Source organism: Bidens hawaiensis, unplaced genomic scaffold, assembly GCF_021521415.1.
Source record: "Bidens hawaiensis isolate Kalapana, Puna unplaced genomic scaffold, B.hawaiensis_p1.1 tig00023821_1, whole genome shotgun sequence".
Taxonomy (NCBI): Eukaryota; Viridiplantae; Streptophyta; class Magnoliopsida; order Asterales; family Asteraceae; genus Bidens; species Bidens hawaiensis.
Window position 1 is genome coordinate 203,837 of NW_027493747.1, and position 12,705 is coordinate 216,541.

Here is a 12,705-nt window from a genome sequence, read left to right on the forward strand (position 1 = left end):
CATTTAGTTATATAGTAATAAAAAACCACAAAACTTGTATACAAAACGATAAATAAAAGCAACAACTTGGATAAACTGACAATCGCTAATAGAATTACGTTAGCGCCACCTGGCTATAAGGGGTTGCCAAGTAGTCTAGGATTTAATAGAATATCGTTAATTGCATTACGTTAACAACACCTTGCCATTGCCAAATGGTCTAGGATTTATAGATTCAACCAACCGAAAGCGATAAACACATAGACATATAGCATAGAACACCAAATCAAGCAAGTATTTAAGTAATGTATACAATCACGTTTGTGGGTTTAAGATTCAAGTAAATAAAACATTTAGTTTGATAAGTATGAAATGTCACCCCAAAACGAAAGATGAAAAAAGGGGTATGAAAGTACACACCTCGATTTGATGAACTGAGAAATAAATAGATAAATAAATGAAGCTCGAACGGTAAACGAACAGATCCGACTTGAAATGATAAACACCTTAGCTAAAATAAATAATGTAATATATATTAATGAACTTGAAACCATAATGAAACTATATTGGAAACATTTAACGAGAAGGTTCGGTTGTTAATCAGGTTATCGGTTAATTTGTTAATGATTAGGGACTCATACTAAATTGATAATTAAAATAAAACAATATTATTTTATTGGGATTTTAAATAGTTAAACCAATATTAACAGAAACAAGATGGGTTTAAATCAAGAGTTCGGTTTTATGAAAATGAATAGATAATAAAGTTTATATTAATATTATTAATGATAAGATAGTAATGTTATATATATATAGATATATAAGATAATAATAACAATAACAATAACTATTTCTAATAATACTAATATAGTATAATAATTATAACAATAATTATTATTAATAATACTAATATTAATAGTTAAAGAAATAACAATCTTAGTATCAATTAAAATGTTGTTGATAAAAATAATAATAATAATTAATATTGATAGTAAATAATGATACCACCCTCGATGTCGGTTCGAGTTCCAAACGAGTTCACAAAATAAATATAATAATATTATTGCTAATAATAAATGATAAAAATATAATTTTAATACATAATAATAATATGATCTTTAATAATATTTATAACAACTTTAACATTTATAATAATAATGATAATAATAAAAATTTTAATAATAATAATAACATACTAAATTTTGATTCGGTTTCTAGACGAGTTCACCATATTAAAGATCTATTAATAAATAGAACATTTATAGTACTAATAATTAGAATTAATAAGGATATACATTTTTTTATAAAAAGTTAATAATAATAATAATAATAATTGTTAAAAATAATGAGTTTTATATATTTAAATAGTTTTATACTAATTATACGACTTTTAACAACGATAACACAAAACCCCGTTTTAACGTGGGACTCAAACTCGGGTCTTGACGAGACGACTCAACAATCTAAATCCCGAAACACAATATGTTAGCAATCCAATTCCATAATTTAAATGACAAATTAAAACCAAACTTTTCCCCACAACAAAAACACCCAAATCCTAAATTTATTTACCTTTTAGAGGTTCGCGAGTCGTGGTTCTATACCGGAAAGGAAACGAGCCGATTACCGCCGGATATTGAAGATACAACGGGAGAGAGAGATAATACGGAGAGAGAGAGAGAGAGCGCATAAAGAGAAAGAGAGAGTACGACGAGAGAGAGAGAGAGGGAGAGAGAGACGGGAAGAGAGAGTGAGCTTAGGGAGCTCAACGGCCAGGACGGAGCACCGGTGGCCGGAAAAAACGCACGGAGGGGGGAAAAGAGGGGTTTTTGGGTGCGAGGGTTTCCGGTGAACCAAGAGAGAGCAAGAGTGTGGTGGTGTCGGTGACCCGAGGAGGTAGCGGCCGGAAGAGGAACTCGCCGAAAAAAGAATGAGGAAGGGGAGGGAGAGGGTGCCGGAGGTGAGGGGGTTACCGGAGAAGGGGTGGTGGTGATGTAGTGAAGGTGGTGGCCGGAGCTCGTCGTCGGAATCACCAAAATCGGGAAAACGGCGCCGGAAGTGCCAAGCGAGAAAGAGAGAGCGGCTGGTTATCTTTTTTAAGGAAATTAGGGCTAGGGTATATATATATATATATATATATATATATATATATAATACATATTTTCAAAACTGGCCCCTCAAGTTACAATCGTTGTTTAACACGAGTTTAAAGGTTTCCAAAGTTTATAACGAGTTTACAAAAATCCGTTTAAACCTCTTATGTTTTTCTTAAAAACACTATATTATGACAAACGTCGTTTTATTTAAGATTGTAGTCTATAATAATATTATATAATAATTTAATAAAGTTCTAAAAATGTTGAGTCGGTTTAAAACAAAATAAAGTTTGCAAAACTAATACAACTCAATGCCCGAATTTGACAAATGTGACACCCGTAGCTTTCAAATTGAGCGTTTCTACAGATTTGACAACGTCATGAAAGTGTGAGTCAAATATCATCTGTAGAAACCTTGGGTACATCAGAAACATTTCTTTCTTATTTCCCTTGAGGTTGCTCATCATCTCATCGAACACAAACTTGGAATATTTATAGTTCCAGTCCATGATTAAAGCAACCACAGCCGACATATGAATGTGGCTGATCTCATCTGAACCCAGCTTTTGTCCTGAGACATACGCGAAGATGTGTGAATCAAGAACCTTTGCCAAGGTTTCATATACCTTTTAATGTCAACGATTTGAAAAAACAAATATTATAATGATGATAACGAAGATGAATGAGTTAGAAACTTAGGGTTTTCGGCTTAGAGAGAAATATTTGAAATTTATGATAATGAAACCAATAATGCAGATTTATGCCTTTTAAACTTCAAAACTTTAAGCTTGGGCCAAAAACCCTGATGGGCCGAAAACAAGTGATGAACTTGGGCCAAACCATCAAATCCAAGTTACATTCATCAAAACTTTTATGGTCCATTCTGACTTGGGCCGAGAACAGATTTTCAAGCCCAAACATGGGCTTGATCCATGTTTTAAAACAGATCTCTTATAGCATTCGTTTCGACAAGAGTAAACATGAGGTAATAATAAAATTAACAACAAATAATGTTAAAAAAACAAAAATAAAAGTACACATAATAAAATGAGAGAAGAAAAAACTTTAATCACTCGGTCTTCTTGTAATTTAGCAAATTTTGGGATCAGATTTCAGTTTAAATAAACACGCAACCTCTTAAGAAAAGATCCGAATATGGAATAATATTGATTAAGATGCTTTCACAATGATTCATGTTCAGCATTATTATGACATAGAGAGACAGGTTGATAGCAGGTATAATAAACTTAGCATGATTTTCATTGCATCAGTGATACGAGTTATGTTCAATTAGGCATAAATCTTAGATGGACATCACTCGTAGACCTGTGATGCCTCTTATCTCTTCTCAAAGCGTATTTGGTTTTCCCTAGATCACCTCAATTTGGCACCAACCCCCTAGTGCTTGATCATAAGATTTTCTATATATAAACAAAAATTTGAAGCTTTAAGGTTGAACATTGGACTTACAAGCCATCCGGACTTACACGCCTTAAATTCAGAGTGTTTATGACTTATTTGAATGGCCCACCCTTGTAGTTCTAGTTTGATTGTTTAAGCTTTTGAAAAACGAAATTTAATAACACAATATTATATATACACAATGTTATTTTATTTTTTTAACAAAAACATAACATGTTGAAGATCAAGACACCAACGGGCTCGTGTCTGACTGGGTAATTACGTTTCTGCCTATCATTCGGAGAGATATATCTGGAGACATGCACATTTATTCAAAATGACTCTCCACAATAAGTTTAGCAGATTTAGTTTATATCACTTCGACTTTTACGCATCATGGAAAGCTACCATGCAAATCAATGACTGTTCTAAAGCCTTTTAAGCCTAGTAACTTCACACGTTAGGAACACATAATCAATTTTACTATCATTTTCCAAATGTTGGATCAATTTTCATTTGAAAATATTTTAAGCTTCTAAAAAACTCTTAATTGAATAATCATATCACTTCCCGCTTGTGTTACAGAAGACAATTTTAAACTCAGTTTCCCCGGTCACTTTTAGTTTTCAGGTAAATGGTTGTCCCGTATATCTACAGGTAGATAACAGGACCAAACATATATAGAAATACATGTCCCTCAAACTTTAAGTAACCGACATAATTTTAAGCGACAGAAATAAAACAAAAACACACCACAATCGCGCCAGTTGCTTTCAGTCTTTAGGTGAATGGCTATCATGTCTATAAGTAAATGACAAGACCAAACATATACAAGAATCTGTCCCTCAAACTTAAGTAACCAATGTAATTTTAAGCGAAAGTGTAAATATATATATATATATACATATATAAGACACACACACACTCTTTTTGAATTTTTTTAATTTTCTCCCCCCTAAATCTGTGCAAAAGTTTTAAAGAAAATGAAAACATTTATGTACAAATTTAACCTTAAAAAGACTCAATCATCGAAACGAAACATTTTAAGAAACCCCACAAGTACATTAAATCTGGCTATTCCGACCGATTTTATAAATATGTCCGCCACATTATTATCAGTGTGAACTTGCTCAAGATGAATCAATTTTCGGTCGTAACAGTCACGAATAAAATGAATTTTAACGTCAATGTGCTTCGTTTTTGAATGCTGAACAGGATTTTTAACAATAGCAATAGCAACATCATTATCACAAAAGATTGGGGTGTCAAGAAATTCCAAACCGTAATCCAGTAATTGATGTTGCATCCAAATAACCTGTGAACAGCAGGCTGACGCAACAACATACTCAGCCTCGGTAGTGGACGTAGACACCGTTTGTTGTTTCTTGCACTACCATGAAATGAATCGATCACCCAAGAATTGATATCCAACAGATGTAGATTTCCTGTCAATATCATCTCCACGGAAATTGTTATCAGCAAAAGCATATATGTCAAAATATGAGTTTTTAGGATACTAAAGACCTAGCTTCGTTTTCCCTTTCAGATATCTAAAAATACGTTTAACAGCAATTAAATAAGAGAGTTTAGGATTAGCATGGAAACGAGCCCATTGACAGAAACAAACATGATGTCAGGGCGACTGGCGGTGAGATACATCAGGGATCCGATCATTAACCGATAGTAAGTTTGATCTACAGGATTCCTTTCAGGATCGGAAGAAAGAAGCGGTCTTTTCGCCATAGGAGTTTACGCACTCTTAGAATCTTGAAACTCGAACTTTGCAAGCATGTCTTCGACATATTTTCCTTGATGTATCAAAATTCTCGTCGAACTCTGACGAACCTGTAATCCCAGAAAAGTTTCCATCTCCCCCAACGAACTCATTTCAAAACTCTTGTTTATGACTTCTTCAAATTCAGAACATAGTGCGGTACTGGTAGACCCGAAGATGATGTCATCCACATATATCTGAACCTATAGATCAGATCTTTCCCAACAGTTTTAAGGAACAAAGTCTGATCGATGGTTCCTCTCGTTTGGATGGATAGCAACAAAGCCTTTATTGAATAAATAACATTTTGGGTATGTTTGGAAAAACTAGCCGGTAGCTGTAGCTGTAGCTGGAAGCTTTTGGCTTGAAGTTGGTAGCTGTAGCCGGAAGCTATAGTTTTTTAGATATATCTAGATGTTTGACAGAGTAGCTAGAGCTTTTAATAAAATGTATAAAATGACCAAAACGGGCATAACTAAAAATAATAACATTAAATGTATTTATTTTGAAAGGTTATTTAAGTAATTTAAAATACTAAAAGCTTGTAGTTTTTTCTAAACGCTACTAGTAGGAGCTTCAAGCTTTAAGTTTTTTTCACATGACCTAAAAGCTTCAAGCTCCTTCAACCAAACAAGACTTTTAATTGAGAATAAGTTTTTTCTTAAAAGCTTGAACCTAGAAGCTCCTAAAAGCTTCTAAAAGCTCTCAACCAAACATACCCTTTATTGTATTAGTTATTTTAACAACAAATTTATTTTGTTTTTTTTTAACTAAGGGTATTTTGATAATTTCACTCCAATTTAAAAAACATAACAAAGTTAACAAAATATTAGAGTGGGATTGTTAGCGGTAACAAAACTAAAAGTTAGGATTGTTAGTTTTCACATTGTTAGTTAGGATTATTAGTGGCCAATAGTTAATAGTTTAAATTATTAAAATCTAATTTTTCCTTTTTATTTTTGAAGATGTCCTTCTCTCTCCTTATAAACATAACAAAAACTTGTAACTCGCAACCAATCATGGTGATTTGTACGTGTCTGAAATCTAGATGGTCTCATAATCCTAGACACCATTTCCATCGATGTTTTGAAGATATAAGTTAAGATGGTGTATTTTACATTGCTATTCTTAAACATGTTTATGTAGGGATTGAATTTTGTATTATTTGTTTAGGTTGAACTATAAATAAATGAGTTATTAATATATGAAGTTCATTAATAAATTGTTAAAGTAATGAGCATCAATTAAAGTCAGTGAAGATATGGTTGTAAGACTTAAATTGTATTTGGTTAATTTCATTAGTCGACCTAACACTATAACTAGGGTCAATTTTGTCTTTGGATGCGGTTAAACCTTATGTTTACGGACATTTGCATAGCTACATTTCCAAGACTGTAAATTCTTTTGTAAACCTGAGTGATTGAAGCTAGACTTTCTATACTTTAAAGTTTCTAGCTTCTAATTTTCATGTCTTTGTTGTGTATATTTTTGACGCAAATCCTTTGCGAACAAGATGTCCATTTTCCCAAATGCAAGATGACCAATGGATTGAAGGGGTTTTTATTTAATTTAATTTAATTTTAACAAAACCGAGCTATGGTTATGTATTAGAGTTATTGTAATTCTTTTTTGAGTTATTTTCTATATTATAATTAAGTGAGTTTCCTCTAAATTGTGTGTTTGCTTATATCAAATCTGGGACTTGGGTATGAGACTTGATCTACAACTCTAGTGATTATCATCTAGATTCGTATCAACTTCCTAGAAGCTACCACTAAAGAAATTGTCAAACTTATCATTTCACATTCTGTTTATTGCACCACACTATCTTAATTTACCCATTCCAACATCAATCATTGTAGGTGTAGCATAGTTACAGACATCCTTCTCACTTCTTCTAAATGGGGTGATGTGCCTTGTTCTAAATCTAGAATCACAACCTACTTAAATGTGATTTCGAGCATATGTTTACATTGTGACATCGTGTTCTATGAAAACCTCAATCTATTTGCATTTTCGACACATCATGCACAAAGCACATTTTGGCAACCGGTGCAGAATTTCAAAACTTTAAGTTAAAACCGATTTGTTAAAGATAAATACATACCAACCACCTTCTTTGATCATAAAACCGGATTTTCATCACCATTGAACAAATTAATGTGATATTCATTTGAAAAAGAGTAAACTTCACACAAAGGAGAGTAAAACGAAAATAAAAGTAACTTCAAAAGATACCTGAGGATATATACAATTATGAGTAAACCAAAAGATTTTTGTAGAGTAATCAACCATAATTATTTTTTCAATAATCACAACAATTAAACTTGTTATTTACTATTTAATTAATAAAATATAAAGGAAACCAGAAATACCTTCCAACCAAAACAAAATAGTAGCCTTAGGAAACACTTATGAACTACAAAAGGAAAAGCTACCAGAAGATTGTCACACACACCAACAGACACATACACTAACTTAAACCAAAAGATATCCTGAATCTATCTATATTAAAAGGAAAGAAAATATAGCCATCCCGTTCACGTTTGAACCCAAAATTGGGTTATAGCAGTAATCACGTTGAATATTAAATCATACGCATCATGTGACATGTGTGTTGGACTCCAATTTTATTTCAAACTGATCATGATGCAGAAACTTTCAGTTGTAATTGTTCTACACAGGGCGTCTCCGAGAATAGTTTAAAAACTTTTGACCCTTAAGGGTTTTTTTGTCGAGTTTAAACAATTAAATTTTTAAATGGGATTACTTGGTTATGATTTGGGTTGTGCAAAATATTTTATTTTAAAAAAATAGGCTTAAATGAGTTGTGTAATTGGGTTTAAACATTGAAAATACATTTTTTTTTCATAAAAATATATATAATTTTTTTATATAAAAAAGTCGGGCCTAGCGGGATGATCGGGTCGGGGGCTGTCGACCACCCTGCCATCCCTTGAAGCCGGCCATGGTTCGACGGAGCAGTTTCCGGTTGAATTTTAAATGAATTAAGTAGAGGAAGATGATGATTATGATACAATTGTGTTTAACTAGATCTAGGTCACTTGTGTGTTAAGATATTATTCTTGATTGATAAGATTAATAAGATTGTGTTTGGATGTGGACCTGAAGTAATGATTTGAACTCAGTTCATAATATTAATGACTTGTGTTTGTTTGATGTTAATCATCAAAAGAACTTAAATTCTATGATTAATGAATTATTGCCTGTATTAATTATGCAAAGTGAAGGAGGGGTAGGGCCCACATTGATTTGAACTTTTATGATAATCAAATTAGTGCTAGTATCTTAAGAGTGGTGTTATTCATATTCTTTTTAATCTTTCAGTTAAGGAAATACTTTGAGAGTGGTTGATTATAGTCTGCCTAGCTGGTGCAGTTTGATGGAGTTTTTTGGGGCTGTTATCCAGCGGTCGCGTGTAATTGGATGGTTTTGGTTGCTATTATTTGTTTTTGTATACAAAACTGAAAAAACTGTCTCGGTTTCCAATTACTTGGTTGGGCTTGGAAGCTATGACATCACAGGGCCTGCCGCTGATGTCAACATGATGGGATATGCCAACTCGGGTCAAACCGCTTCTGGCATTCACTTTCGGTTGCGGTCTCGTGCATTTATTGTGGCGGAACCACAGGGAAACTGTGTGGTGTTTGTAAATCTTGATGCTTGCATGGCTTCACAACTTGTAACAGTCAAAGTCATTGAGAGGTTAAAGGCAAGGTAACAGTTGATTACATATTTACCCCTTCTTTTAACATAACTTGAGAACCTTTTATTTCATTTAGCACAAGTCTCTTTTTTCAATAAAAGTGTATTTTTGGCAATTCTGTCTATTAAGCGCTCAGAGTCATAATTCGTGTATAGGTATGGGGATTTATATACAGAAAAATGTTGCCATTAGTGGTATACATACCCACGCGGGCCCTGGGGGCTATCTGCAGTATGTGGTGTATATTGTTACATCTCTAGGATTCGTACGTCAATCCTTTGATGCATTAGTTGATGGCATCGAACAAAGCATCATACGTGCTCATGAAAATCTTCATCCTGGATCAGTATACGTGAACAAAGGTAAAACATAGTTTTATACAGATACATTTTAAAAATAATTTTTCAGAACTTTTAATAATTATTGGGCATACAACTTGCAGGAGAGATCTTAGACGCGGGTGTTAATCGCAGTCCGAGCGCTTATCTTAACAATCCTGCAGCGGAACGTGCAAAGTATAAGTATGATGTGGATAAAGAAATGACCCTTTTGAAGTTTGTAGATGATCAGTGGGGCCCAGTGGGCTCGTTTAACTGGTTTGCTACTCATGGAACTTCAATGAGTCGTACAAATGAGTTGATCAGTGGGGACAATAAAGGAACCGCTGCACGCCTTATGGAAGATTGGTTTAATCAGAAAAGGGATGCAAGAACTGTTAATGAAAACCCACGCCGAGTCTCTAATATTGTTCAGGGAGCTCAAGATAACCGTAAGTTTATTAAAATTCCAAAAACTAGTTCTTGTGAATTGATGAATTTAATTATAGTAAAATCCGTATAAATGCATTGACCATGCGGAAACGGTGTTTTAAATTGGGCTGAAAAGTGTTTCACATGTTCGTTGCACTATTGGTTCCATATATAGGTCGCAATCGTGACCCGTTCTTCAAAGAATGGGTTGATTCGGGCAAAACTAAATTCCATATGGGTTCTTTTAATCATTTGGGTTATCTCAAATCAGTCAACAGGTCACTTTGGGTCTCTTTATTTTAGTCAGCGAGTCAAAATGGATAACTATTTTAAAACCTGTTAACTTATAAGGGTCAGAACGGGTTAGCAGTTAGCACCACCCATGACCATTGTTTGTTTCCACCACCTAGTCATCGCTGACACCATTTCTGCAACAGCCACTCCACCGTGTAGCCGCTCTGCCGCCATCGATACCGTTGCTGCCCCACTGTTGCCACCACATCTGGCGCCATCATCTTCGCTCTAGCAAATTGATGCTACTTTTTTCTAAATTGACTCTTGGCCCGTGACCAGGGTTGAGCTGACCTGGAAAAAATATGGTCCAAAGTTCTTTGTTTTTGGTTTTCTTGTTGGCCTTTGGGCTTTTTCATTGTGCATCATAATATCTTAAAATATAAGCTATCATTCTTGGATGGGAGTTCATTCTGCTAAATGGTTGTAGTTTCCACCTCTAAATACAGGAATTATTTACTAAAGGTTTTTGTGGTGTTTTAATGCAGATCATGAGCTTCTGGAACTTGCAGCTTCTTTCAAGCCTATTTCAGGTAAACCAGTGACCAAATACTTGAGCATCTCAAGACGGGTTAGAAGTTCTCTCAGGACTGCAGAAAGGCCCAGTTTTGTATCTGCATTTTGCCAGTCCAATTGTGGGGATGTGAGCCCAAATGTGCTTGGGGCATTCTGCACGGATACAGGGCTACCATGTGACTTCAATCATAGTACTTGTGGTGGAAAGAATGAGTTGTGTTATGGCCGAGGACCCGGGTTTGTATTCTTCATTTCTTAATTATGCATACATATGGCTAGTTATTTATTCATGTGTATTAATGAACAGGTACCCAGATGAATTTGAAAGCACCCGAATAATTGGAGATAGACAATTCAAAAAAGCTTCTGAACTTTTTACTAGTGCTTCTGAGAAATTAAATGGAAAAATTGATTATCGTCACACTTATTTGGATTTCTCACAGCTTGAGGTGACCCTTCCTAAACAAGGAGGTGGGAGTGAAACTGTTAAAACATGTCCTGCTGCAATGGGATTTGCATTTGCAGCTGGTACAACTGATGGACCCGGTGCTTTTGACTTTACTCAAGGAGACAACACTGTAAGTAATAAATCACACAGAATCCTGTTTCAATTAATCTGATGTTTTTGAAAGTTATTTTATTTTTGTTCATCATTAGGGGAATCCATTTTGGAAGTTGGTGCGGAATGTGCTTAGAACTCCAAGTAAGGAGCAAAAGGACTGTCAACAACCAAAGCCGATCCTGCTTGATACCGGGGAAATGAAGATACCATATGACTGGGCGGTGAGTGACTTTTTAAAGTTGACTTCCTTAAAACTTAAAACATGCAGATTCTTGAAAAACATTGATCAACTTATAACATATATATGTTTTTGCTTCACAGCCATCGATTCTCCCAGTTCAGATACTAAAGATAGGTCAGATGGTTATTCTCAGTGTACCTGGAGGTATATTAATGACATTTTTAAACTCTCTTTAAAAAAATACAGTAGTTGCAATGTATATTGTTAATTTAATATGGTTCATGTTGTAGAATTCACAACTATGGCTGGAAGGCGTTTACGTGATGCTGTTAGTGCTGTATTCAAAGAAAAAGTTCATGTTGTGATAGCTGGTCTAACCAACACTTACTCTCAATATGTAACTACCATTGAGGAGTATGAGATGCAAAGATATGAAGTAAGTTAATTGTTACCTTTTCGGCGGCTTTTCCTAAAGGTGTCAACTTTGGCCCTTTTAATGCATACTTTAAACTATTTTTTGGTTTTTTTAAATTTTATGTTTATCAGGGAGCTTCGACTCTATATGGTCCACATACTCTCAGTGCCTACATTCAAGAATTCAAAAAGCTTGCAACAGCCATTGTCATAGGAGGAACTGTTGAAGCAGGCCCACAACCACCAGATCTACTTAACAAGCAGATAGGCTTGCTACCAGGTGTCGTGGTAGACTCCACCCCACTGGGAGTCAAGTTTGGGGATGTCAAGAGTGACGTCCCCAATAATTCTACCTTCAAAAAGGGTGACACGGTGACCGTTGTTTTCTGGTCAGCATGTCCTAGAAATGATCTGATGACAGAAGGCACATTCGCTCTAGTGGAGTTACTAAAAGGGCAAGACACGTGGGTCCCGGTCTACGATGATGATGATATCTGCCTTAGGTTTAAGTGGTCTAGGCCTTCAAAACTTAGTGCTCAGAGTCATGCTACTATAGAATGGTGAATCCCACAATCGGCTGCATCTGGGGTTTATAGAGTGAGCCATTTTGGCGCATCCAAGAACCTGCTCGGGTCGATTAGTCATTTTACTGGCTCGTCAAACGCTTTTGTCGTTAAATAAATTTTAGCATATTTGAACTAGGTTGGGATCAAAAACTCGGTATTGCATAAATTCATTGTACACTAGCTATTGTATCATGTAATTTATGTGTTTATACAAAAGATAAATTATAAAATATGTTGTTTGTTAGGTATCAAATAGTAGAGGGACTAAAGTGTAAATAACTAATAGTTTAGGGTTATATCCGTAATATGTTTGTATACATATACGGGATCTGTTGAATAGACGAGTATCGATGAATTGAGTTTACTTCTTCTTCTCTTAGTTTCTTCTTCTCTTTATCGATCTTCGCTTGATTACCGATTGTATTGTAACAATGGTATCAGAGCATTCT

The 12,705-nt window shown here is 34.6% G+C and overlaps 1 pseudogene across 1 annotated transcript; it reads left to right on the forward strand.

Moving 5' to 3' along the window:
- The first annotated feature begins 8,587 nt into the window (after positions 1-8,587).
- Positions 8,588-12,497, forward strand: LOC143568185 (neutral ceramidase 1-like; annotated as a pseudogene). The gene is made up of 9 exons (XR_013141537.1): positions 8,588-8,988; positions 9,133-9,339; positions 9,420-9,746; positions 10,506-10,770; positions 10,841-11,111; positions 11,191-11,316; positions 11,417-11,480; positions 11,567-11,712; positions 11,823-12,497. The product of XR_013141537.1 is annotated as a neutral ceramidase 1-like (transcript).
- Positions 12,498-12,705: the final 208 nt, after the last annotated feature.